Below are 5,706 nucleotides of genomic sequence, written 5' to 3'. Positions count from 1 at the left end.
TTTTTAACCACCCTGTAGTAATATGTATATCTCTTGCTAACCACTTTGAGCTTAGCCTTTCTTTCGGCGACTTAGCTTTAATTCTTAGTCGTATGACTTGAAACAGAAACATATGTACTAGTAAGAAAGGGTGGGCCCATGCCCCACCACATTCATCATTGATTAATATTTAATAATATAAATAATCTATTAATATATTTAATATACTAAAAATTATGAACAAAACTTAATAATGGTCCCCAATTAATAAAATGATACGGAGTATCAGACACATCCATCTGCATTTAAAATAAAATAAATTCTTTAAATAAAATTAAAAAATTTAACTCCTATTTCTTTTCATATTCCTATTAATTCTCTTTTACTCTTTCCAAATAGAAAAAACTATTTTTCTTATTCTTCTTTCTCTCTATACAAAGTGTCTCTCTGTGACTAGCTTCTTCTCCATTGTTGATCTTTTAAAAGGTAATTTTTTAATTTTAATCGTTATGAATTTTTTTTTACTTTTATTATTGTAATAAGAGTAAAAAATATATTATTACCTTATTGAACTTGAGATTATGTTAATGGTAAAAAAAAATTGTTGAGTTTTGTAGTGTTTGTTTGAAATTGTTGTGTTTGTATCAATTTTATAGTATTATTACGAATTTTCTGAATATGATTTTAATTGTGTTTTTTTGTTTTATTTTTAGTAATAAGCAATGGAAAAATATTTCTAAATAAAATCAACAGAACAATCATCAACTCCTAATCCTTAAACACCTAATGAACGTCGAAGCCCCAAACTGGGTCCTTCCATGGAAAAAAGGTTTCTGGAGTTTGACTTGGAAAAACTTCCTAACGATCCCGGTTTAAGGCCAAAAGTGCCAGATTATCATCCAAGTGATAGAGATGAAATTAGAAGATATTATTTGCAAAAGGGTCTTTGTCAACCAAAAGAAATTATTTTTCCACAAAGAAAATTTGGAGATACCTTTCGTAAGTTTAATTCGGATTGATATTTAAAATATGATAGTTGGTTAGAATATAGTCAAAGTGAGGATGTTGCATATTATTTATGTTGTTATCTTATGAGGTCACATATTGAAGAACATAAAGGTTGCGGTGATGCCTTTATAACAGAAGGCTTTACAGATAGGAAATAAAGTGAAAGGTTTCGAGTTCATCTTGGAGATGTAAATAGCTCTCATAATAAAGCATGGAGAAATTGTCAAGCTCTAATGAAACAAAAGCAACACATTGAAGGTGTCTTGTGTAAACAATCCAATCAAGTTAAAGAGGACTATCGAATTCATTTGACGGGTATAATTTATTGCATTCAATATTTATTAGTATAAGGTTTAGCTTATCATGGTAATGATGAGTCAATTTCATCAAGAAATAAGGGGAATTTTATTGAACTTATGAATTTTCTTGTTAACCATAATGAAGATATTTTTAAAGTTTGGAAAAATTATCGTGGAAATCTTAAGTTAACATCTCCTGATATTCAAAAGGATATTGTTAAAGCTGCTGCAAATGTCACTACTCAAGTTATACTGCATGATCTTGGAGATGATTTATTTTCTATTTTAATTGATGAATCTCGTGATATATCAGTGAAGGAGCAAATGGTTGTGGTTATACGTTATGTAAATAATGAAGGAAAAGTTATTGAGCGTTTTCTTGGTGTTGTTCATGTTTCAAATACTAGTGATCTAGCATTGAAATCAGGTTTAGAGTCATTATTTGCAAAATATGGATTAAGTTTGTCAAGAATACGTGGACAAGGCTATGATAGAGCAAGTAATATGCAGGGTGAATACAATGGTCTAAAAGCTTAATTTTAAAAGAGAATTGTTCTGCATTTTTTATTCATTATTTTGCCCTTCAACTCTAATTAGCTCTTGTGACATTAGCAAAAAAGCATTCTAAAATTGCTTCATTTTTTAATTTGGTTGCTAATTTGTATAATGTTGTTGGAGCATCATGTAAGTGCCGAGATATTCTTCGTGAAAGTCAAGCTACAAAGGTGAAACAAGCATTGGAACATGGAGAAATCTCTAGTGGGCGTGGCTTGAATCAAGAAATGACAATTAAGAAGGTGGGGGAAACAAGATGGAGCTCACATTATGGTACATTACTTAGTATAGTTTCTCTATTCTCTTCTATGATTGATGTGCTAGAAATGGTTGAGGAAGATGGAATAGATTTAGATAAAAAAGGTGAAGCACTAATGCTGATGAATTATATGCAATCTTTTGAATTTATTTTCATCTTGCACTTGATGAAAGTAGTTGTAGGAATTACACATGATTTATCTCAAGCATTACAAAGAAGTGATCAAGATATCGTAAATGCTATGAAGTTAGTAAAAGTGTCCAAAATAAGGCTACAAGCTATAAGAGATAATGGTTGGGATTCTTTGTTGAATGATGTTTCATTATTTTGTGAGCATAATGATATTAACATTCCAGATATGGATGACACTTTTCAACCGGCACAAAAAAAGTCAAAGAGAAAAAGGGAGAAAGTATCTAATTTACATAATTTTCAAGTTGGATTGTTTTATGAAGTGATTGATCGACAACTTCAAGAGTTGGACAATCGTTTTACAGAAGTGAATATCGAGTTGCTCCTTTGTGTAGCTTATTTAAGTCCAAGAGATTCATTTTCTGCATTTGATAAGGAGAGGTTGATTCGTTTAGCTCAATTTTATCCTTCAGAGTTTTCTCAAGTTGAATTATTGGCACTATATTGTCAGGTTGAAAACTATTTGTTAGATGTATACTCTGCTAGTGAATTTTTAGAATTAGAGGGGATTGGTGATCTTTCTATCAAGCTCGTAGAGACCAAAAACATGTTGTGTACTCGTTGATATATTTGCTTTTAAAGTTATCTCTGATATTACTGGTGGCAACTACAATAAATGAAAAAACTTTCTCTGCTATGAATATTATCAAGAATCGAATGCGAAATCGCATGGATGATGATTGGTTAAATGATTGCTTAGTTACTTACATTGAGAGAGATATTTTTGTTGATGTTGAAAATGAAAAAATCGTTCAACATTTTCAGAACATATCGTAGAGAACAATTATAATTTGTATTTATATTTTTTAAAATGAAATGTTATATTTATATTGACCCCACTACTCAAAATTTCTGGCTCCGTCCCTGACTTGAAAGATCTTATCTTTCCACCCTCTCTTGGGAGTTAGGTAGAATTGTAGTTCTTAAGTGATATAAAAAAGATTAAGTTTGGGGGTTTCTCTTGGAAGTGAGCAAAGTTTTAAGTTTGAGTTTAGGGTACTAGAGAAAGACAATTAAGATTCCAAATTTTGAGAAAATAAGAAGTGGAAAAAGAAACTTCTTCAAAAAAGAAAAGAATGCAAAATGCATAATAAAGACCAAAATAGTAGAATCTCTAGTACCATTGAGAAGGAACAAATGGGTATGATAATAAAAGGAGAACTATGCACCTAACTCCAATGGTTTAAACCTACTTTTCCAAAAATATCTTACCTGAACATAAGCCATGATACATCCGAAAAAGACCTCAGATGTGTGTGTTTTTATTTCTTTTATGAGTTATATTAAAACATGGTCAAACTAAGTATAAACTATTTTGCATTTTAATTGAGAGACTACCTTATCCATTAAGTGAGTCAAGATGAGATGAGATACAAGTTGAGTACTTGTCAAAGTTTGAGGGTGTTTCCGAATTTTCTGGATGGAAGTTGGAAGCTATAACGATGGTCAGGTAAAGAAAAACATTATATGGTGATGCTAAATTGTTATTATGCAACTTGTTTTCTGTTTGGAATTTGTAGTGCATGCAAGTTACTTGAGGACAAACAACGATTCAAGTTTGGGGTTGTGATGACACTCCGCCATTACATGATTTCGTTCGAAGAAACGGATCAAAACAAGTTAAAGAGGAGAAAAAATGAAGAATAAAGGCCAAAGAAAGAGAAAAAAATAGCTAATTATGGAGAAATAGGGACTTAGTGAAAATCAGGTGAAAAAAGGAGCAAAAATGTGCATGGGAAGTAAAAGTTGTATCGTGCGTGATATAGATCATCATGCGCGCGATGGCCCCTTTTTCTCGGCTTTTCTGACGCGTTATAATCCATTATGAAGGCTTTTTAGGGGAATTTTGGTACTTTTTTCGAGGATTACGAATTTCTACACCAAAAGTGACGATTTACAATACCGGAAGGCATATCTGGAGAGCATTTGAAGTCATTGGAGGTCAATTATTCAATGGAATTCTTATGCAAACCTCTTATTATTATTTTGGTATTGTAATATAAACTATGAGTAGTTAATTCTCTCTAGGTTAGGTTGTGTTTGATGAACCTATTTTGATATTGTTAGGACATATGTTTGATTTGATATTGCATGAGTAATTTGATCTATAATTTTATTCAATTGCACTTTGTTCTTAATGCTTTTTATGTGAGATACACTTTTAATCTAATTTTGGGCACATATGGAATACTGTTGTGCTTACGCTAGTAGACTAGGGATAGAAAACTCCGAGTAGTGGCTTAGGAATTAATGCTCTATTGCATTTCCTAATCTTGCTTACGCTGGTGGAATAGGGATAAGAAACTCCAAGTATAGATTTGTGAGTTATACCGCAAGGGATTGGGTATATCGGTTTTGTTAATTCGCCGTGGAATTATAGTGACAATATCATTCATGTAATGCATCGAACATCAACAATAGAGAATTAGGGGATTCTATACACAACCTGGTTGCTTTCGTCTTATTATTAGAACAACTTATTTTATTTTTGCAATTAAAACTCGAACCTCCCCCCATTTAGTAGTTTCAACATATTGTATAATTTGTCTTGTTAAATACTAATCCCTGTGGATTCGATCTTATTTTGCTACTGAGACATTATCGATACATTTGCTGAGAAGTCATCAAACATCAAGTTGGGTTTTCAATTGTTTGATGTTTTCTAGAGAATTTGTTGAATTTATGTCTTGTGTTGGAACTAAGTTTTTTTATAAAAGTATAAGATATTTGTGTTGAGTTGATGAAGTTTTAATTTTTGTTGCTTAATTTTAAGTTAAGGAGGATACTTTATGAGGAATGTGACAATCTATGATGATTTTAAAATAAATAATTTTCAGGATCTTTCAAATATGTGTTTTGAGGTTAGGGTGTTACATAGTTGGTATTAGAGTATGTCAGTCCATTCGATATAGGTTATGTGAATTTGTTTATTTCCTTGGCATACGACATGTGTGTGAACATTGTTGATGCTCATTTTTATTTCCTAACCACTTTCCAGCAGGAGCGGGATTGAAACAAGTGGGGGATAAACTTCTACTTCTCTGAGATGTTTCAGGTGTGGAAGGTTGGTTCAACATGCCGCTGATTATAGGAATGCAAGTTTTTGGACAAGGTTGTGTTGTTTCCCGAACCCAAAGAGAGTACAAATTCAATATTCATGTTCACTAGTTAGGTAGAGATGTCCTTGAGGGAATATGAGCATGTACTCGTGATGTTCGCTTCCTTGGGAGTGGAAAGTGATGTTGTGGCTAGTACTATGCATGTGGTGTGTGAGTTTCTTGATGTTTTTTCTGAGGATATTTATGACTTACCTCCATAGAAAGAAGTTCAGTTTTCCATAAATTTAGTACCTGGTACTAGACATATGGCGATGACACCATATCAAATGTCTACATCAGAGTTAGGCGAGTTGAA

General features: G+C 32.1%; 1 pseudogene; it reads left to right on the top strand.

Moving 5' to 3' along the window:
• The first annotated feature begins 1,790 nt into the window (after positions 1 to 1,790).
• Positions 1,791 to 3,069, top strand: LOC127079988 (uncharacterized; annotated as a pseudogene).
• The last annotated feature ends 2,637 nt before the right edge of the window (positions 3,070 to 5,706 follow it).

This window comes from Lathyrus oleraceus, chromosome 5 (genome assembly GCF_024323335.1).
Source record: "Lathyrus oleraceus cultivar Zhongwan6 chromosome 5, CAAS_Psat_ZW6_1.0, whole genome shotgun sequence".
NCBI lineage: Eukaryota > Viridiplantae > Streptophyta > Magnoliopsida > Fabales > Fabaceae > Lathyrus > Lathyrus oleraceus.
The sequence above is the reverse complement of the archived record's forward strand: the minus strand, read 5'-3'. Positions and strand labels throughout refer to the sequence as shown.